This window comes from Schistocerca americana, chromosome 7, assembly GCF_021461395.2.
Source record: "Schistocerca americana isolate TAMUIC-IGC-003095 chromosome 7, iqSchAmer2.1, whole genome shotgun sequence".
NCBI classification, from domain to species: Eukaryota; Metazoa; Arthropoda; class Insecta; order Orthoptera; family Acrididae; genus Schistocerca; species Schistocerca americana.
The window spans coordinates 230820499-230844499 of NC_060125.1; positions in this window are offsets into that span (position 1 = coordinate 230820499).

Here is a 24001-nt window from a genome sequence, read left to right on the forward strand (position 1 = left end):
TTTAGTGACAGAGCCACTTTTCACACTTATGGGAAAGTGAACAGGCATAATTGTCGAATCTGGGGTACAAAGCATCCACATGAATGCATTGAATTTGAGCGTGATTCCCCAAAGGTAAATGTTTTTTGAGCCTTGTCACGTCGAAAACTGTATGAGTCATTCTTCTTCGCTGAGAGCACTGTCACTGGATATTCCTACTTGGACATGTTGCAGCAATGACTGATGCCTCAAATGCAATCGGACTCTCCATTCATCTTTGAGCAGAATGGGGCTTCATCCCATTTTCATCGTGAAGTTCGTGGGTACCTGAACATGGAATGGCCGCATCAATGGATCGCTCATGCTACAGAAGGGGACAGCTGTTTCATGAAATGTCCTCCCTGATCACTAGATCTCACTCCGTGTGACTTTTTTCTGTGGGGACATATTAAAGATCTGGTGTATGTACCACCTCTACCACATGACGTAGCAAAGTTCCGGGAGAGAATACAGGAAGCAACTGCCACTGTCAACAATGCCATGGGACGGGTATGGCAAGAATTCGATTACAGTATTGACATCTGCCAGGTCACTCATGGTTCGCATATCAAATGTTTGTAAAAAAAAACTTTCAGAGTTTCTCTTGAAAATACGATATGTATGACATCTGTACAGTGTTTAGTACTTGTGCAATAAATAACTGAAAGTGTTTCCGGACTTTATGAACACCCTGTGTGTTCAGAATGAGATTTTCACTCTGTAGAGGAGTGTGCACTGATATGAAACTTCCTGGCAGATTAAAACTGTGTGCCCGACCAAGACTCGAACTTGGGACCTTTCCCTTTCGCGGGCAAGTGCTCTACCAACTGAGCTACCGAAGCAGGACTCAAATGCGGTACTCACAGCTTTACTTCTGCCAGTATCTCTTCTCCTACCTACCTTATCCATTTACTCAGTTACTTCTGTATGGATATAATTTTTACATTCTTCTTCAACTCTCGCAATACTGGGAGGGGTGCGGTGGGGGGAGTCCTTTATGCCCACCATTTAAACAAAAGTAATTTATTCAGTTACTTTATAGTTTAAAATAATGGAAAAACATATTTGTAGTTTTTAATGAATTTTTTTATCAGATTCCATATGCGTTTTAAATGTTTAGTTAAATTTCACCCCAAATATTTAAATCTCAGTAGTAGATGTCACTTTCCCCAATGAATGTCATATTCAGTATTTTGAGCTTCAGGGCCATACTCACACATCAATATCTCTTTAAGAAGTGTTTTGAGAGTAAAAGTGAACAAAAATGAACGAATTTTGAATTTTTAAAATGTTTTGTGGTTGTCATGAAGTCAGTAGTACACTTTATTGGGAGGTGTTGATATTGCAAGTGTGTGCTAAAAGATATTTTTGGGTTCTGCACCCTACTTACACAACAATATCTCTTTAAAATGTAAGTTGTTAATATAATTCAACAATAATTAACGAATTTTGTATTTTTTAATTTTTTTTTTGGGGTGATCATAAAGTAGCCCCCCACCTTCCCCTGGAAATTTCCATTATGGAAAATGCCTTGGTATTGTTAGTGTTAATGTATTATTGTCTCATCATACTCCATGAATTGTTTCCATGAAGAAATAAAGAATAACTATAATTATGTGGCAGAGAAAATTAGTTTCCTACAATTTATCATGTATGTGGTCATGTTAAAGAAAAATCCTGTTGTAATATAGCCAATATAACTCACCCCACCAAAAAAAAATTATGAAAAGCATTACTGAACAGAGTAATAACAATGTATTAAGACTTCTAATGGTCTGATGTAATTAATTGAATTACCTGGTTTGCTGGTTGTCTGGCTGTGAATCATAGTTGGCAAGTAGCTAAGATGAGTTACATTGAGCAACAAGAATTGTACTTGGTATGATAAATTTACATTGCAAAGGTTTGACTTTTCTGTGTGTGCAAATCTGCATGTAATGGCATGCAATTGGTGCACAAACTGATACATCACCAAAATGATCTCGTTCCAGCTTCAGTTACAACAGTTCAAATGGCTCTGAGTACTGTGACTTAACTGCTAAGGTCATCAGTCCCCTAGAACTTAGAACTACCTAAACCTAACTAACCTAAGGACATCACACACATCCATGCCCAAGGCAGGATTCGAACCTGCGACCGTAGCGGTTGCCCGGTTCCAGACTGTAGCACTTTGAATCACTCAGCCACCTCAGTTACAATGAAATAGAATAACTTTTTCATATAATTAGTAACAAAAGGTAACAACAGTGATCTAAAAATGAAACTTGGACAAAAGTAGTAATTATTACCAAACTTTTTAGGTGTAACTCCAAGGATGTTTATATGCTAATCTGCTGCTGCAAGAGAGAACTGGAAGAGAAGTGACAAAAAGCAGAAGGCAAATCAGACCTTTCTTATTTACAAAGGAATGCAGTAATTCACATCAGCAACTGCTGTATTAATTTGGTAATAATATAGTAAATCCACTTTGATATAGAAATATTTACTTACACTGTGTCCGTCAGAAACCAACAAACATTTTTTCGTCATGACCAACCCACCAGAAGACCTGTGAGACTCATCCATGTTGGTTTCTCCTGGTCCATTTCTCAGATCAAGGAGGATCATCATTGTAAACACCTACTTTAAATTTCTGTACATCAGTCATCGCCACATCATTTCAGAAACAGCTACCCAGGCTTTGGGGTAATTTTTTACCATAGAGGAACCCCCAAGCACAATAACAGCCCTCAGTTTACATCAGTCTTCTCGGATTTCTGCACACAATGTAGTATCATGCATTTATTGACACCCCCATTCCAAACTCAAACATATGATGAATTTGAGCATATACTTAGTACTTCTGAAGGAAAGATGAAAGCAGCTGCCTAATCTGTACCCACTTAAGATGCTCTACCTGTCTTTTCAAGCTCCTACAGTAGACTATTCCAACTAAAGTGTCTGCCTGTGGGCAGGGGTCATCAAATAGCTGACACATGGGCAGAGAGGCAGCTGGGCAGAGATGTATATGACTGGGCTGTCCTGGTCTCAGAACCATGAGCAGGGGTAGCTAAGAGGTTCACACAGGTGCAGAATGCTTACCTGGTAGGCAGCCTATTAGTTGTGTCAGCCTGTGAGTGAGCTGAGCGGTGCTTCCCAGCAGCCATGTTCCAATGGGCAGTGTTGGCACAGGCTAAACTACAGGGCTGCATCAGCATATAATAAAACTGCAGCAGAGCTTCTGGATAGTTGGTGGCCCCTAACTCTTCACCTGTTGCAATCAATACTTTGTGACCTGACGACAGTACATTGCCGTATAGGCAATTAGCTTTTGCCAACAATCTGGATGGGCCCCTGATCAACGGAGAGACATGTGGCTGCCATATTCTCTCTCTCTGTTGATGGAGAGAGCTTTTCCTTGTGTTGGCTCCAAAATTGAGTCCTTACCAGACAATACCCAATGCCACACAACAGGCTGTTCCAGCTGGGCACTCATGAGCAGATGTGGGTAAACAGCTGACACGTGGGCAGTCAGGCATCTGGGCAGTACCCTAAGCAACTGTACAATCCTGGCCAAGTGGAGACAGGAGGAGGTGGCAAAGTGGCTCGCACATTCGAAGTAAGTGTGCAGCAGGGGCACCTGGTGAGTAACCTACCCACCTGCACCTACTCACAGGTAAGGTGGTGGATGCTCAAGGGTGCCCCAGTACCACAGGATAACAGCATTCAAAGAGCCTTCCATACAATATGGAGGATCCATCCTCAACACAGGGCAACTGGTGAGACATAATGTGTTTGTGTCACTCGAGACAATCAATGTGGAGGCTGGCCATCTTGCCTCACCCATTCAGGCATGCTGTGGAACCTCTAAGGGAAATAGCATCAGGACTGGAAAGAAATCCAATGTGTGGTTGCTGCTGGGCAGGGAGGGGGTGGGGGGTGGGGGGTTGCACTCATTCGAGATGTGGAAGAGGCCTTGCCTGTGGCTATTGAGGGTGTGCGGGGTGCAGTAATCTGAGGCTCACATCAGCACCAATGACATTTGTTGCTTGAGTTCTGAGGCTGTCAGCAGATTTAAGGGACTACTGGTCTTACTTGTGGGGTGCAAGCAGCGCTCAGAATCTGCATAATTGTATCCAGAGTTGATCGAGATCCTTTGGTGTAGAGCTGAGTGGAGGGTCTCAATCAAAGGCTCTGTTGATTTCAGATGGTCTTGGCTTTAGATTTGTCAGCCTGCATTTTGGGGTGGAGAATTGTCAGACTCCCCTTGATAGGTCAAAGGTGCAATAAAAAATGGAGCCAACTACTCTGGTAGCAAAGTATTTGTGGAGTTCACATGGCTTTTTTTTTTAGGTTAGGTATTAGTTTTTGGTCCACCGATAAACACTCACCAGTTGATTTGCAGAGAGCAAAATCAGTGTACAAAATAAAGACAATTTTTCTGTCAAAATTTTAATGGTAACTTGTTGAAGTATTTGTAATGAAATTCTTGAATTTACTGCCCTCCAGTAAAGTTGCTGTCCATGAATTATTTTCAGAACCAAGAGACGGCTGAAGTAGAAAGCTCTGAAATATTTAGCAAGGCATGGAATAAATCTCCTAAGGACAAATTAGACCTCACAGAATGGGAGTATTCTCTGCAGTCAAGAGAAATATTGTGCCTAATGACATTGAAATTGGGTTTAACTGTGAAGTTATTTGGACTTAAGTAATGGGCCTAGATGAACTCAATGATCAAATGTTTTAACTGGCCTCCCAATTCCACAGAGAGTTTTAGAATCATTCAAAGAAAGTCTAGGCTCAGTGGCTAGTAATAGTGTTCCATAGATTTCGTGTTTGTTTTGAATACAGTCAGAGAGTCCCTTTAGTCAACCATAGTGCCATTAGTACTAGTGTTTGTTTTCAATACAGTCCAGAGACAAGTAGTGCTATTTTCATTGTTTTCTACAAGAAGTGGCTAGCAATCACAGTTTAGTCAACAATCAGCTGCCTTTAGTGAATTAGCAGTCTAGTTAAAAGTTGATTAACTCTCTATAGTAAATTGATTCCTTAGGATGGATAGGATGTGTGACTGCTGTGTACGGACGCAGGAGGAGCTGGCCACTGTTCGCGAACAGCTGAGCTTGTTGATGGCCATAGTCAGCCGTCTTCAGGCTGCTGCCCCGGAGTGTAGCGGCAGTGGGGGGTCTGGTGCATCGTGTGGTACACCCCGGGTGTTACATGCTTCACCCACTGTCCCTGCTGTCGAGACCTCTTCGTTGGTACCGGGCGCGATTGAGCCACCCTCTCCCCAAGGGGAGTGGCGGGTTCAGCGGCATTCGCGGTGCACAAGGCAGAGGGTAAATGTGGAGGCTGGCCGTGTGGCATCACCCACTCTGCCTGTGAGTGGACATGTGGCTGCATCTTCAGCAAGGTCCGAGTAGGCACACGGGGGGAGGGGTTTATTAGTTATTGGGAGCTCCAATGTTAGGCGGGTGATGGAGCCCCTTAGGGAAACAGCGGAAAGGTCAGGCAAGAACGCCAGTGTTCACTCTGTTTGCTTGCTGGGGTGTCTCATCCGAGGTGTGGAGGAGGCCCTGCCGGCGGTGATAGAGAGCACTGGATGCACCCGACTGCAAATTGTTGCTCATGTCGGCACCAATGGCTCCTGCCGTCTGGGTTCAGAGGTCATCCTCAGTTTGTACAGGCAGTTGGCGGAATTGGTGAAGGCGGAAAGCCTCGGTTGTGGGGTGGAATCAGAGTTAACTATTTGTAGTATCGTTCCCAGAACCGATCGTGGTCCTCTGGTTTGGAGCCGAGTGGATGGCTTAAACCAGAGGCTCAGACGATTCTGCGGAGATCTGGGGTGCAAATTTCTCGACCTCCGCTATCGGGTGGAGAAATTTAGGGTCCCCCTGAACAGGTCAGGCGTGCACTACACGCCAGAAGTAGCTACAAGGGTAGCAGAGTACGTGTGGAGTGCACATGGGGGTTTTTTAGGTTAGAGAATTCCCTCCCTAGTCCCGACAAGATGCCTCCTGAGATGCGGCAAGGTAGGAGTCGGCAAAATGCAACAGGGAATAACAATATTAATGTGCTAATAGTAAACTGCAGGAGCATCTATAGAAAGGTCCCAGAACTGCTCTCATTAATAAACAGTCACAACGCCCAAATAGTACTAGGGACAGAAAGTTGGCTGAAACCAGACGTAAACAGTAATGAAATCCTAAACTCAGATTGGAATGTATACCGCAGAGACAGGCTGGACAGTGAAGGGGGAGGCATGTTTATAGCGATAAGAAGTGCAATAGTATCGAAGGAAATTGACGGAGATCCGAAATGTGAAATGATTTGGGTGAAGGTCACGGTTAAAGCAGGCTCAGACATGGTAATTTGATGTCTCTATAGGCCCCCTGGCTCAGCAGCTGTTGTGGCTGAGCACCTGAAGGATAATTTGGAAAATATTTCGAGTAGATTTCCCCACCATGTTATAGTTCTGGGTGGAGATTTTAATTTGCCGGATATAGACTGGGAGGCTCAAACGTTCATAACAGGTGGCAGGGACAAAGAATCCAGTGAAATTTTTTTAAGTGCTTTATCTGAAAACTACCTTGAGCAGTTAAACAGAGAACCGACTTGTGGCAATAACATATTAGACCTTCTGGTGACAAACAGACCCGAACTATTTGAAACAGTTAATGCAGAACAGGGAATCAGCAATCATAAAGCGGTTACGGCATCAATGATTTCAGCCATAAATAGAAATATTAAAAAGGGTAGGAAGATTTTTCTGTTTAGCAAAAATGACAAAAAGCAGATTACAGAGTACCTGATGGCTCAACACAAAAGTTTTGTTGCAAGTATAGCTAGTGTTGAGGATCAGTGGACAAAGTTCAAAACCATCATACAATATGTGTTAGATGAGTATGTGCCAAGCAAGGTCATAAGAGATGGAAAAGAGCCACCGTGGCACAGCAACTGAGTTGGAAAACTGCTGCGGAAGCAAAGGGAACTTCACAGCAAACATAAACATAGCCAAAGCCTTGCAGACAAACAAAAACTACGCGAAGCGAAAAGGAGTGTGAGGAGGGCTATGCGAGAGGTGTTCAATGAATTCAAAAGTAAAGTTGTATGTGCTGACTTGGCAGAAAATCCTAAGAAATTTTGGTCTTATGTCAAAGCCGTAGGTGGATCAAAACAAAATGTCCAGACACTCTGTGACCAAAATGGTACTGAAACAGAGGATGACAGACTAAAGGCCAAAATACTAAATGTGTTTTTCCAAAGCTGTTTCACAGAGGAAGACTGCACTGTAGTTCCTTCTCTAGATTGTCGTACAGATGACAAAATGGTAGATATCGAAATAGACGACAGAGGGATAGAGAAACAATTAAAATCGCTCAAAAGAGGAAAGGGCGCTGGACCTGATGGGATACCAGTTCGATTTTACACAGAGTACGCAAAGGAACTTGCCCCCCTTCTTGCAGCAGTGTACCATAGGTCTCTAGAAGAGCATAGCGTTCCAAAGGATTGGAAAAGGGCACAGGTCATCCCCGTTTCCAAGAAGGGACGTCGAACAGATGTGAAGAACTATAGACCTATATCTCTAATGTCGATCAGTTGTAGAATTTTGGAACACGTATTATGTTAGAGTATAATGACTTTTCTGGAGATTAGAAATCTACTCTGTAGGAATCAGCATGGGTTTCGAAAAAGACGGTCGTGTGAAACCCAGCTCGCGCTATTCGTCCACGAGACTCAGAGGGCCATAGACACGGGTTCACAGGTAGATGCCGTGTTTCTTGACTTCCGCAAGGCATTTGATACAGTTCCCCACAGTCGTTTAATGAACAAAGTAAGAGCATATGGACTATCAGAACAATTGTGTGATTGGATTGAAGAGTTCCTAGATAACAGAACGCAGCATGTCATTCTCAATGGAGAGAAGTCTTCCGAAGCAAGAGTGATTTCAGGTGTGCCGCAGGGGAGTGTCATAGGACCATTACTACTCACAATATACATAAATGATCTTGTGGATAACATCGGAAGTTCACTGAGGCTTTTTGCAGATGACGCTGTGGTGTATCGAGAGGTTGTAACAATGGAAATTGTAATGAAATGCAGGAGGATCTGCAGCGAATTGACGCATGGTGCAGGGAATGGCAATTGAATCTCACTGTAGATAAGTGGAATGTGCTGCAAATACATAGAAAGATAGATCCCTTATCATTTAGCTACAAAATAGCAGGTCAGCAACTGGAAGCAGTTAATTCCATAAATTATCTGGGAGTACGCATTAGGAGTGATTTAAAATGGAATGATCATATAAAGTTGATCGTCGGTAAAGCAGATGTCAGACTGAGGTTCATTGGAAGAATCCTAAGGAAATGCAATCCGAAAACAAAGGAAGTAGGTTACAGTATGCTTGTTGGCCCACTGCTTGAATACTGCTCAGCAGTGTGGGATCCGTACCAGATAGGGTTGATAGAAGGCATAGAGAAGATCCAACAGAGAGCAGCGCACTTCGTTACAGGATCATTTAGTAATCGCGAAAGTGTTATGGAGATGATAGATAAACTCCAGTGAAAGACTCTGCAGGAGAGATGCTCAGTAGCTCGGTACGGGCTTTTGTTAAAGTTTTGAGAACATACCTTCACCGAAGAGTCAAGCAGTATATTGCTCCCTCCTACGTATATCTCGCAAAGAGACCATGAGGATAAAATCAGAGAGATTAGAGCCCACACAGAAGCATACCAACAATCCTTCTTTCCATGAACAATATGAGACTGGAATAGAAGGGAGAACCGATAGAGGTACTCAGGGTACCCTCCGTCACACACCGTCAGGTGGCTTGCGGAGTATGGATGTAGATGTAGATGTAGAATACTCAGATCATGTAGTATTAAATGTAAGTGACTATGACCTACTGAGTATAGGCTGGAGCATCTATGGATTCATTGTAGAGTGAAAACTGACAGACAGCTTTGTGAAGTAATTTTGCATATATTTTCTGAAAACCGCCTTGAGCAACCACTTTGACATCCCACATGCAATGGATATATTTTGAACCTTGTAGCAACACACAGGCTTGACCTTATTGACATATCAATATGGAGACAAAGATAGTGAACATGATGTCAAGAGTGACAATGGTTCCTAAAGTTAATAAATCCATGAAGAAGGCTAGGAGATAGTTTTGCTAGAAGGAGCAGTTACACAGTTGTTAGCATCTCACTTAGATAATGGCTAGACATTACTTAGTTCCAATACAATGTTCATAAAGGAATTATGGGCAAAGTTGAAACTGAATGTAAATCATGCTCTGGGCAAGTATGTGTCAAGTAAATGGATTAAGGATGGAAAGGACTCACCAGGGTTTAATAACAAAATTCAGAAAATGATGAGTAAGCAGAGACTACTGCACTATTGCTTCAAAAAAGAACATGCAAATGTTGACAAACTAAAGTTAGTAGAAAGTCATGTGTCTGTAAAAGATCAATGCATAAGGATACAATGACTTTCACCATTATACTTTAGGGAAAGATCTGAGGAGTACTTCAGAAAATTCTGATTCAATGTACAGTTGCCATGCTGGTCATAGGCTTAATCCAGCCATTCACTGACCAGTCTGGTGTGGTAATATAAGACATTCCCATAGGGAAGACATAGTAATAGGCATCCCTGGCACAGAGATACAAACAAAAGCATTGCCAAGTCTGGGTGGAATCCTAATTTGGTTTTACAGACATTGCCCTATGGCACTGGTGCCTTACTTAGCTTGCATTCATCATGAATCTCTCACCCAGCCCAAAGTTCCAAGTGACTCAAAAGTAGTGCAGGTGACACGCGTATATAACGTGAGGTAAAGGAATGGAAATGCAAAGTTACAAACCAATATCCTTTACTTTGATTCACTGCGGAATTCTTGAACATATTCTGAGTTTGAATATAATGAATTTCCATGAGCCCAAAAAGCTTCTGTCTACAAATCAGCTCAGATTTAGAAAGTGTTGCTAATGCAAAGCTCAGCTTACTACCAATCACCAGTAATTCCTACACTTTGACAGCTGTCACACATTCCGTATCGAGACCTCTAACCCTTACAGCCTTGCCACCCTTGGTTGTCATATTGGTAGTGATGAGCAGTTCCTTTCCAAATAGACAAAAGGTTTCACTGAGGTCTTCACAGGGTGGAATTATCCTCTCTTCAGTCCATACCAAATCCTACATTCCCACCATCCGGCCACAAAGAGCACTGCTCTCTTCATTCAGTACCAGTCAGGACTGAAGTACTTAATCACATTCTCTGTCTGGGATTCAAGCCTTGAAATGTGGACAGTGGTGTTCTGCCACCCACCAAACCTAGGCATTATCCTGGTCCTTCTGTATTCAACACTGTTCCCATCCCCTCCCTCACATCCCTGCAATAGACCTAGATGCAATATTTGTCCCGTATATCCTCCCACCACCACCTGTTCCTGTCCAGTCATAGGCATCTCCTGTTCAGTCAAAGGCTGGGCTACCTGTGAAAGCAGCCATGTGCTCTACAAGCTAAGCTGCAGCCACTGTGCTGCTTTCTACACGTTCTTCTGTTCGCATGAGTGGCCACCATCAAACTGTGGCCAAGGCCCTCTGGACCACTCAGTTGCTGAATGTGCTGCCCAACACAATGTGTTTCACTACAGTGAGTGCTTCATAGTCTGTGCCATGTGGATCCTTCCTAACAACACCAGTTTTTCTGATCGGTGCAAGTGGAAGCTCTCCCTGCAATATATTGTACATTCCTATCATTCCTATAAACCCCCTGGCATCAACTTCCCTAGTCTCTATCCTCCACCTACCTATCCCCTTCCCTGCTCCCACTGCAGCACACATAGTCTCCTACTCAGCCCATGCATCCACTAGTTTTTTTACCACTTTTCTCCTCCCCCCTCAAAAAAAAAAAAAAAAAAAAAAATCCTTCTGACACCCCTAACAGCCCTGTCCTGTCCCCACCATGTCCCTACACAGCAGTAGACTCCCCCCTCCTCCTCCCAGCCCCATGCCTCCTCCTTACCCCTATTACCAACCACAGACTGCTGCTCCTACCAGGTGCAGTAGCAGCCCACCCACAGAGCCCAGAGAACATGGTCATGTATGTGAGAATGGTGCTTGTGTGTGTGTTGTCTATTTTGGAAGAAATCTGTTTAGTCAAAAGCTTAAATGTACAGAAACTTTTTCATTGTGCCTGTCTACAGTTCAGCATCTCTGCTATATGGTAAGTAGCAATCTATCCCTTTCATAATATTGTTGTTATTCCATCACAGACTTTCCATTGGTTGATTCAACTTATGCATTCCTCACTTGATATCCTTTGAACCATAGATGATGGGTAACAGGCAGATTCCATAGCCCTAGATTTCTAGAAAACATTTGACACAGTGCCCCACTGCAGGCTGTTAATGAAGGTCTGAGCATATTGAATAGGTCCTCAGATATGTCTCTCAAAGACTTCTTAAGTAAGAAAACCCAGCATGTTGTCCTTGAAAGAGAGTGGATACCATCAGTAGTGTCCCAGTTTGCTGATGAAGCTGTGGTGTACAGCAAGGTGTCATTGTCAAGTGACTTTAGTAGGATACAAGATGACTTAGACAAAATTTCTAGTTGATCTGAGAATAGCACCTTGCACTAAATGTAGAAAAAAGTAATTTAATGCAAATGAGTAGGAAAAATATGTTAAAGTGCTGCTTGATACAGTTACAACAATTAACTATCTGGGTGTATTGTTGCAGAGTGATATAAAATGGAATGAGCATGTAAGGATGGTAGTAGGTGACTTGAATAGATTACTTTGGTTTATTGGGGCAATTTCAGGCACATTTAGCTCATGTGTAAAAGAGACTGCATGTGGAACACTAGTGTAATCCATTCTCAGGTATTGCTTGAGTGTTTTGGACCCCATCCAGCCAGATTTAAGGGAGACACTGAAGCAATTCAGAAGTTTGATATTAAATTTTTTACAGGTAGGTTCAACAATATTGCGAAAAGGATAGATTGCTTCCGACCATAAAGATGACGTGTCAAGTTGCAGACAGGCACAATGGAAATACTGTAACGCATTTAGCTTTTGGCCAAAGCCTTCCTCACAAAAGAAAACACACAAATTCACACAAGCAAGCGCACCTCAAACACACATGACTGCCATCTCTGGCAGCTCAGAACAAACTGCAACTATCAAGTTGTGTGGCACTCTGGAATGGGGGAAGGAAGAGGGAGGGATAGCAGCGTACAGAAAGTGGGAGAGAAGAGCACTGTCTGGTGGAGAGTTGGAGAGTGAAAGAAGCAGATGGAGGCATGAGAAGAGTGCCGGGGGAGGGGGGGGGGGGTGGAGTTAGGCCCAGGGAAGGGGGAAAACAGGTGGGTGCATTGGCAGAGGTCAGCACACAATGAAGGTGAGGGGACATGAATAGGAAGAAGGTGAAAGGGGGGGGGGGGGACAGAAGGTTAGCATAGATTGAGGCCAGGATAATTTCAGTAGTGGAGAAAGTGTTGTAAGGATGGCTCCCATCTGTGCAGTTCAGAAAAGCAGGTGGTGAAGGGGATGATCCAGATAGTCTGGGTTGTGAAGCAGCCATTGAAACCAAGCATGTTACGTTGGGCCACAGGGTGGTCTACCAAGCTCTTGGCCACAGTTTAGCAGTGGCTGTTCATTCTGGTGGATAGCTGTTTAATCATCATACCAATATAAAAAGATGTGCTATGATTGCAGCACAGCTGGTATATGACATGGCTTCTTTAACAGGTAGCCCAGCCTCTGATGGGGTGGAATAAGCCTGTAGCAGGACTGGAAGAGGAAGTGCTGGATGCATCAGCAATGGAACACCACTTTAGGGTGGCAAGGATCTTGGGTAGGATGTCCCTCATGTCAGGGTATGATGATAGGTAGCACTACCCAAGATCCTCCTCAGGCCTTCTAAAGTGGTGTTCCTTCATCCATCCAATGCCGTAAAAAACTACTGAGAAAATTTAAAGAACTGGCATTTGAAGTTGGCTACAGAATGATTCTACTGCCACTAATGTATATTTCATGTAATGATCATTAAGATAAGATATGAGAAACTAGGGCTTGTATGAAGGCATGCAGACAGTAATTTTCCCCTTACTCTGTTTGCAAGTAGAACAGAAAAGGAAAAGATTAGTATTGGTACAAGGTACCCTCTGCCACGCACTATACAATGGCTTGTGGAGTATGTTTATATATGTAGACAGTGGCATATTTACAGTTTTGATTTTTGGTGGTTGGGGGTGAGGCGCCTTTCATTTTACAATAGTTCAAACTGAAGGTTAAATTTATTAATCCATACTAATTTAATGTCTATAATTATAAAAGTAAAGTGCATCACTGGTTTACATTTGTATAATTAGAACACTAATAACATCATGAAAACAATTTACTGAAGCTATGAAATTTGAATTATTTTAATAAAACATCATCCATTTACTAAGAGAATTCTCTTCACCAATTCTATTACCTGCCTATTTTTATAGTCTAGTGCTATGTTAATTTACTTTGAAGTATATAAAATCTGCATTTGTCTGATACTTTAATATTTATAAACAGAACTAATTATTAAACCATTTACTAGAAATTTGAAATATAAAAGGAAGATGGTGGTCTCTTTGCTTTGGCACATCACTTGTTACACTTTGGACATCAATCCTTTCTTATCAATGAATCATCATTATGGTGAGCCCATTCAGATATGTCTAGCTAGTTGTATTTCTTAGTCATGTCTCACTTCTTTTAAGAGCACGGAAACTGTGCTCATTTGTGGCTGTTGTCATTGGTAGAGTTGCCAAGAGCTGCAGAAACCAAAACACATTAGGATAGATCTGATTGTTGCAGACAGATAAAGCTTCCATTGTGTTTTGAGGCAACTGCTCCAGTGGACTCACTTACTGACGAAAGAGTTTTAACTCAGCCATTGTCATTCTTAAAGTGGCAACTAATGGATCTGAAACATAAAATGAATGGAGTTTTGTAACTCCATCGATGATACCTGTATCTTGAGTTTTTTGTGGTAGAAGGCAATTAAAACTGCTAAAAAGTTCACAATGTGTCAAGAACTGATCTTGCAGTGAACTAATGGAGGCATCCAGAAAGTGTATGAACAAAGACTTAATCACCAGTATCCTGATATCCATGATATGCTTGCTTGGTAGAAATGTGTGTCTGCTTGATTTCAACTCCTCTGGCTGAAGCTAATTCATTGGATTCTAAGAAAAGCCAGCTGAACATATCACCAGCATTTTCCTTCATTACTAATAGTTCTCTTGATTAACTCTGTAAAATCTACATCTTGGTACTAAAATTGATGACAGATGGACTCACCCAGTGCAAACAGTTCAGAAAGTATAACAGAGCAGATGACAAAATCTCCCTTTGTAATGGCTGCTAACAGAATCATGGCATTGTGGGATGTGACCTTGTTGTCAAATTCTTGAAACTTCCCCAGAGTTGAAACAACACAACCTTATATTTCATTGAAGTCTTGTGTGCTGAAAAGACACTCAATTCATCTAGTGAGTGTAGTACATTGCATCAGTTAATAATTCAAGGGTATCATTTCATATTTGCCTACCCTTTGGTATTACAATGAAATTACGTGCCATTTCCAGTGTTTGTAGTGAATGTTTATGTGTCAGTGATGACCAAATTCAAATGATGATCTAAACAATGAGAGTATATAGCTAAATGGTAGTCTTGTTGTATGAATTCATGAGCCCCATGGGCCTTTTCCGAGAAGGATGCAGCAGTGTCATAGCCCTGTCTTCATGAAAACGACACATCAAAACCAAAACCAAAGTTTTCAATTATTGATCCATCTAATTCTTTGCCAGTCACATCAAACACTGGAACAAATTGCAGTAAATCTTTATGAATATTGAGGTCTGAGAAAATATAATGGGCACAAAGAGAAAGTTGCTCTATACCGGCAGTTTCATCCACAAGAAACATGAAACCTTAATTATCATTAATGTGCTGAACAATCCTTCCTGATATTGATTAGTGATACAACTGATGATCTGATTTGGGACTGGGGCACTAATGTACTTGTTACATTTACCAGTTCCTTCCAAACTTGCTTGTAGGTTCTCATCACTTTTTGCACAATATTTTAGAATGTTGTGAAAGCTACCCATGTTCTTCTCATCTTGTTTGTCAACTTGAATAACCTGAAGTCCCTGTGTCCCCTTAATGCAATCTCCTTATGTACACAGAGAATAACTGAATAACTGCCTCAATGATAGGGACTATGCAATTCCCCCCTCCCCCCCCCCCCCCTTTTTCTAACTTGCCTTGGTCCAGGCAATGTTTTATATCTTTTCTCTTGTTCATCATGATGTGAACAGAATTGTCACCATCAGTTACAGCAGCCTTATGTTAACTGTTGCTCACATGAATGTAGCTTCAAAAACTTGTGAGGTTAACAGGGCTCCAATACTTTGATGACCAACTTTACCTGAATTTGTCTTATGAAAATTGCAGAGTGCTTACAAAAGACAGCATTCTCTTTGGGAGAATATACTAGCCAAAAATATTTATCCAGGCTACTGATATTGCATTTAATATTGGCCACTTTTGTAAAGTGAAGGGAATCCTGTAACTTGTGTTGAGTGCTAAAAGGTTTAGGAAATGTTTTAGTTCCGTGTGGTCATCAACTTTTTCATTATTTGATAGCAAACAATCACTTCTATCATACTTACAGCCTGGTGGCAGACTGTCAGGCCTTGATGTGTCAATGAAATATGTTGATTTTCCTTCAGGACCAACAAAGGTCGTTTTGAATTAGCAATAATGCTTCTATTGTTTGGAAACAGCAGCAGTGGCAACTGTCCAGCCTGAGAAGACAGAATTTCTTCTAGTCATCATCTTTTGGAGAAGTAGTTTAAAATGTTTCCATTTTTTGTTTTGTGATGTATTGTGTTAGCTCTCAAAACTACACTACACTAGCTTCAATTACACAGTTTTCAAGACATTGTTCTATCAACAATTTAAAATTTGGTAGTACAGAGTGTTGTGTATGAAACAAACTAGAACATTTCCTGGTCAGTGCATGCTCCAACAATGTGTCCCACCTCTATAATGTGCATTTTTTCTGTATTCATTAACATTAATATGCTGAGACTGAGCTTGTAAACTTTGTATTTAATTCACCATGGAAGTTACACTGATAATGTTACTAAAAGCAATCTGAAAACAAGTAATGTTACTATGTAATGGAGCATGTTACTTAAATAAATAAGCTTTAATACTTAAAAAAAAAAAAGCTCACAATGTACAACCACACCAGTTATTAGTGATTCTCTTTTGTGTGGAGATTCGTTTGGAAACAATCTGTTATTGGCATATTGTAGCAGCATACAACCCACTTCACATACTGAAGCAGAGGCATTGTTAGCCCTTGTTTTCTACTTTGGTATTATGATACTGTGTGCAGGTATGTAATAAAAACATGTCTATAATTTCACATTTTGGGGAAGGGGGGGGAGGGAGGCCTTAAGGTGATCAGAAGCACCCCCCCCCCCCCCTTAGATATGCCATTGGATGTAGACAAACCTTTTGCCACCACTTCAACAGCACCCTTTGCCATTGCGTCAGGGCCTACAGAGGCCCACTCCAGGAGACCAATTACATGGTCCCTTTTGTCATACCAGAGCTATCTCCAGAAGGCTGACTGAACTCACTCAATTCCTATGCTTCCAGACCTCTGTTGAACATAACTCTTGTAAGCATGGACAACGTTGTGGATCCCTTATCTAGTCTCTCAACCAGCACTGACTTCACAATGGCAGAAAAAGGCAGCATCCCTTTGTCTAATACTCAAGAAACACAAATAGAGGCACTTCCGTCCATGTGCTCTGTCTGAAAGATAGTAAGAGATGTAGTAACCAATAGCACAACACACCAACCAGGAAGCTTTACACAAGAGCAGCACTGTAAGTGACATACATCCCCCCTTCCCCCCACAACATGTCATATCATATGCTGTAACTCTGTGGTTTCTATGGAGGTACCAGTATAAAGGATGAGGCTGTATGACAGAGAAAGGTGAGTTCGCCTGCCGATGTCCACAGGAAAAAGCCCATCACTCGGCCTCCAACTGTAAACACGTCCCATTGTCACAGTGTCATTCCATCCAAGCAGTTTCATGAAGAAATATATTGTTGTTAAAAGGTTGAGGAAGGTGAGGAGGATGCCTGAAGAGATGGATCAATGTGAAGCATATTTGATCGTCACTGGTAAATTGTTGGAGCTAGGATATTTCAAAGTATTTGATAGAATAATAAGTGAAATGGAAAATGGATCTTATAAAGATTACAAAATTTCATCTGTTTTTAATATCTTGTCATATAATGCCTTGAATGATAGCTCTTAGTTTAAGATCCCACTTAAAAGGACATTCCCTCATCCAGTTTACTAATAAAAAGTATATTTTATACAATATAATGTATAAATAAATGAAATGTGCTGCAGGTTGCCACTTCATACTGTGCACAGCTATTTTAATTAAAATTGTTTAATTAATTTTTTCTTTGATGTTTACCCGTATGCAGTTTCTTAAAAAAATTACCATCAATCAAGAGCAAAAGATGTAGCTAAAATGATAAAGTAAGGTTGCCTCCTACCTTTCTCCAGGCAATAATGAAATATTTCCAGATGCAGACAGGTAGGAGTAAATTACCCTCATCAAGTATCCTTATGCAATCATATATAAAATTTAGGTAATTTTATTTAATTTTAGTGAGAATGTGATGGTATAGAGTTGCCTTAGCAAAAGTGAACATATCTTAGGGTTGTGTTGCAGTTTTAAATTTCATTAACTGAGTATGAGTGCAGGGTGTAGCAGAGAAACACTGAATGTACAAACCTGTACGATAGCGAAAATATTGACTGCTGTCAAGAAGAATCTTGGTTTGCCACAAGGGATTATCATTCTGTGTTATGTCAAATGATAAGTTATCAAGTACAGCAACAGTAACAAATACATAGGCATTCCTGTGTACTTGGATTGTCTCAAAGTTAAGTATTTTACATTGTTCTAAGTTTAATAAAATGATTGAATATTATGTTTGTGTTGTAATATCTGCTCCACCTCCTCCAGAAGTAAGTTTAGGCTTGTTGGAACTCACTATAGTGTTGTTGTGAAAGTCTCCAGCGTTTATTCTGCCTGGCGCTGTAATGGTGACAAGGATGGTTGCTGGTGTATTCCAGTGCATTGTCTTCACTCTGGGCTGCATGGTGTCTGATAATCTCAGTGGCCTTACTAACATTTGTACACTGTGTCTAATGTAGAATGTTTAACCAAGTTTGAGCCCCCACAAGAAATGTCTCTAAATTAAGTTGTTCAATTTCAGGTGCAGCAGACTGAATGAATGTTGCTCACTGTCAACAGATGACAATGTTACTGTCACAACAAGCAGTTCTGCAACCAGTTGCTGCTTTCAAGTTCTGCCAGTAGAGAAGAAGACTAATTGGAATATTGCATGCAGCTCGAACCATGACTTCACAGTGTACAATGTCACAGGTATGATGTGCTTTGCTTTATATTACATACAAGGAACTAATACTGCCATATAGGGAACCCTGTGTTAACTCGGTGTGAAACTGTAGCAGCTGTGTTCAGAGGAAGCATGTAATTATTGTGTACAAGTTAATAGGTATGAAATGGCTAGTTCTATACACAAGCCTTTCTGAGGAAGAGACTGTAGAGTTTTAGAGGAATGTCTATGTGTAAATGAGAGAGACAATGATTTTGATGATGACAGTGATTCATTTATAAACAAATTGAGCGAAATGATGATGGAAACAGTCCACCCTGAAGAGATTAAAAAATATCATGCAAAGAATAGTTTTGTATTGTAATGCTTATTTAAATGAGACCACACTTTTTGTTTCAATGGACAGGGTGATTATAATTAAAGTTAAACTCAAACCACTGTAGAAATAACACCTCTAGTCAGAATGATGTCAAATTGCAACAGAATATTATCGAAGAAGGGGGAAAACAAATGGCAGAGGAAAAACAAATAGTTACAAAATGTAGCAATAGATGGCACTGTAAGCACCATAATTTAATAGTGGTTGACTACAAATGAGAAATGAATCATACAACAATGCCTAAGGTGTACATTTGATGTTAAACAAACTGTATTATTCAGTGTGCATGGATGTACAATTGTGATACTGTTAGTTACATAAGCCCATCTACCACGGCAAGGTCATATCACATTGGATGGGAAAAATTGGTTTTTAATTGTCCTGAGGCCAAAAACCACATAAAAAGAATCACCCTCATAAGTTTTTTATTGTCCTGAGGCCAAAAACTGTATAAAAAGCAATCACAACGGTTTTTAATTGTCCTGGAGCCAAAAACTATACAAAAAGCATCAATCGCAACAGTTTATAATTGTCCTGAGGCCAAAAACTGGGTAAAAAGTATCAATCACATCAGTTTTTAATTGTCATGAGACCAAAAACCAAAGCACCAATCAAAATCAAATTGGATTATTAATTTCCATGTGACTGGTGCAAAACATGTTCACTATGCTATCTACCATTTTCTGCAACAAGTTGAAACTGAGAAACAGCATGCTCCATGACTGATCAAAGTGTTTCCGGCATCACGTTCAGAATCTGTTGTGCAATGCATGCCTTCAATGCAGCTAAGTTTGCAGTCGGAACACTGAACACATCTTTTAGATAGTCCCACAGCCAGAAGTAACACGGATTAAGAACAGGTGATCGGGACATCCAGGCTGTATGAAAATGGTGGCTGATAATTCTAGCATTTCTGAAATGGCGCTTCAGAAGCTGCTTAACTGGATTTGCAATGAGCGGAGGTGTGCCATCTAGCATGAAAATGATCCCACCCACACATCCAGACTGTTGGAGAGCTGGAACGATGTGGTTGGGCATAAGACACTCATAGCACTTACCAGTGACGGCACAGGTAACGTGACCAGAAGCACATGTCTCCTCGAAAAAATATGACCCTATGATAAATGATGCCATAAACCCACACTACACAGCAATGTTTTAAGGATGTAGTCATAGTGGTTGCTTTGTGTGTGGATTTTCTATTGCTGATATTCTACAATTCTGTGTATTGACATATCCTATCAGATGGAAGTGGGCTTCACCTGTCCACAAAACCTCCCACAGCCAATCATTGTCCACTTCCATGTGAGCAATAAATTCTAAAGCAAAGGTTTCTCTTGCTGGCAGGCCAGCAGGAAGCAACTTGTGTACCTGGATAATTAAGAATGGATAGCAAAGAAGAATGTTTCGTAGGAATTTTAGCACCGTGCTCACAGGTATATCCTATGTTGGGGCAATTCTCCGTGCACTACACATTTGCATGCCACCATTCATCTCCTCCTGCATTGCTGTGGCCACCACTTCCACTGATGTCAGATCAATTTGTTTCCTCCCTATACCAGGTTGCACACCAAAAGAACCCATCTTTTCGAAGTTCCGAATCATTTTCTCCAGACCCACGGCAGTCATCGGACCCAATGCCTTTTTTCAAACCCTTCAGTGTCCAGAACTTCTGCTGAGTGATGCGTGCACAGTCGTCATTCTTGTAATATGGCTTCACAAGCAGAGTGCCGTCCTACATTGAGACAGCCATGGCAAATGTCGCAGATGCAAAAGGAGGAAAGACCATGGACCCAGCGTATTTATACCAACTTCAATGGGTTATGTGCATGACAGGTGTTTTCATTTATGCATTCTGATGCATACAGCGCCATCTATTGATCAATTTTCACACTATTTTTATATTTTTCTTCTGCCATATGTTTTCCCCCTTCCCTGATAATATTCTGTTGCAATTTGATGTCATTCTGACCAATGTTGTTATTTCTATAGCGTTTTGAAAGTTTAACTTTAATTATAATCACCCTGTATACCATAACTGTTGGTTAGCAGCCTCATTGTTCCTGGAACGACTCTTGTAATTCTCTGTGGATGCTCACCACTCTAATGGGGGTGATTTAAATAAGAGCACATGGGATGCTCTAGTCTACATTACAGAGTGCACAGAGTTAAAACAGTGGTCTCCTGAACATATTATAGAAACAATCCTGTTGGCAGAACATCTGCAACTGAGCATTATAGTAGAGGTTGAAAATACCGCTTGAGTTGTAAATTACCTTATTTTCACACAACCGATTTCAGACTGTTATTAGCCCATTCTCAGGTGTCATAGCTGTGCTGTGGTCCCCAAGCACCACATATACCAGGCGCGGTGTGCTGCCTATGAGCGCAGAACAGCTCCTACCCCTGTGACCATCCCCACTGCAAGACTTTGCCCTATGCACCCTCCTACCACCACCTGCAATAGCCCTGTAACTGGCAAAACATATACAATCAAAGGGAGACACGTTATATACCAGCTATTATGTACACTGTTCAGCCTTCTACATTGGCATGACTACCACCAATTTATCAATTTGGATGAATGGGCAGTGGCAGCGGTGCATACTGGCAACTCACTATATAGAGGATGCTCTAAAACATGAAATTCATGACCTCGGTGCCTGTTTCACCATATGTGCCATCTGGATTCTTCCTCCAGACCCCAGTTTCTCAGAACTCCACAGGTGAGAACTAGTGCTACAACATGTCCTTGGTTCTCGCCACCCACCTGGTCTTAATTTACGTTAATTTCTTTCATCTCAGCATTCCTTCACTGTAATTCTCTTTGCTTCACTCCATTTTAGTTTTCCTACATCTTTCACTGTCTTTCCTGTCTATTTTTCACTACCCCCCTCCCACCTCTGTTACGTACAATGCACTTAGCTTTTTGCGCTTATTAACTTGTGCACAATGTTTTAGTAGTAATCTGTGTCTTGCATATTACCCTGTCTTCCATCTTTAAGCTCTGGTTTTCAAATCCTGTCTGATGCAGTCCCCCAACAATCAGTCTTTCTTTCTCATCCTGTACAGTAAGTCTCCCCTGATTGTGGGTGACTTTCCTGAAATCTACTCCTTTTTCTAGACCTCTCCAGTCCTTTTCCTTCATCCTTCTTCCTTCCTCTTCAACCCTTCTGTCTGAAGAAGGAGCCACTGGCTCCAAAAGCTTGCCAATTACTACAGTCTTTTATGTGTGTGTATCGTTGAAATATGATAAGAAACTAGTTAAGTTCGAGAGTGGGTGTAGGTGAAAGCAAATTTTCAAATGTGAACAGCTAAATGTGATTTCAATTACATAATCAATGAATTTACTTTGCTCAAAGAAAGGAAATTCAAAGTGAAGTTGTAATAAAAATTCAAATATTGAAAATTGATATTTTCTCAACTGTTATTTACAGGCCCTTTTCACTTAGGTGTAACTAATAATTTATGCACCATTTATAATCTATGAGAAGCAAATAAAATCTGTTCTTTATTATACATCATACTAAAATTAATGCACAGTAGCTCCAATAAACAAGAAGACATGGACTTTGTTTTATAGCAGAATTTACACAATCAATCAGTAATATTTTTTGTAATGATACATTTTATTTCTTGCATCCCAATATAGTTCATGTACATAATGTTTTTCAATGATGATTCATTTTTATTAAAAAAAAAAAAAAAAAGTAGGAAGGCAGTTTTTCAGACATGGGCGAGGAAGTGGTGCAGCTTTCCCAGAGGCACAGGATCACCATGGCATGGCTCTGCATTACAACAGACGTACCTCACAGCAAACTTTGTTTACCTGTCATATGTGCTCTGGTTAGTTTTCATGCTTCTCTGGATACTGTCACTAGCTTTCAGACTGGGCATGATTATTTTGGTAACTTGTATTTGTAGGTCTTTTACGAATAAATTGTGTTGTATTCATTACCCAATGACTTGTATTTTCTTGCCTCATCAGTACACATGCTGTTACTTTGCTATTTAACCCAGGGCTCATGTTAGAGGCTAATTCTCTGTTGATCTGCAGGCCATTTTACATGTCATATTCAGTCCATTACTCCCTCCTGTTGTTAGGTGTGAACATTACACTGATGGCTAGTTAGATACACCTCCATTTGTAATCACTCTTTCAGTATTATTTATTTATGATATGGTTATTTGGTTTCTGCCTTATGCAGAGCAAGTACTGGCAATGCAGAAGACCAGCCTCTGTCCAGTCTCATTCCCATTATTCTGTTAAACTGAACTGAGACATGTACAATTCCACAGATGGTTTTCTTGATCAAATCCAGTTTCATTCTAGGATAACCATATATTGATGGACTGGGAGTTTCGAGTTGCCTCATACATGTTTAAACTCACTGAGAAGAGCTGCTTTTTGTTGAGGACCAGTGGACAAAACGTTGTTCAATATGGGCAGTCACTCTGTGGGGGTTGATCTTAGAGTACCACTTATAATTCTCACTGTGCTGTTCAGCTGTGCATGAAGCATTTGTGTGTGTGTTACTGAGCTACACCGTAGCACCACATTCTGCAGGACAGCAGACTAGTCCTACAGCTAAAGAGCGCAGTTTCAGTAGTGGAACCCCACGTTGCTCCACACAGCTTATGATGGATGTTGCTCCTACTTTTGTATATAACTGCCAGTTTTCCATATCCTTTCTATAGGGCAGTGTATGGTCCATTGTAATACCTAGATATTTCAGGTGCTGATTTTGGTGAAGTATTCTGTCACCAAAATAGGTATGGAACTGTGTATTTGCTGCCATATTGCACAAATGAAAGGGGTAACAGTAAAAAGCTGACAACATCAGCTGCCAATCTTCAGATCTTCTGCCTATACCTGGCCCCCTTTCAGTAAATGCAGGAAGGAAAGACCATAAATTGTATGCATAACAACTTTATCGCAATAAGCCTTCCGAAAAAGGGCACATGGTGCCTGAAACCAGTTAACTGGTTGCCGATTATTTCAATAAAAACCGACAAATATTAGTTATTGAAGGATGTTGCTACTTTTAACCATCCTTAGAACTCTATGAACTATATCCTGTATGGAGTATGACATTGTCAGTT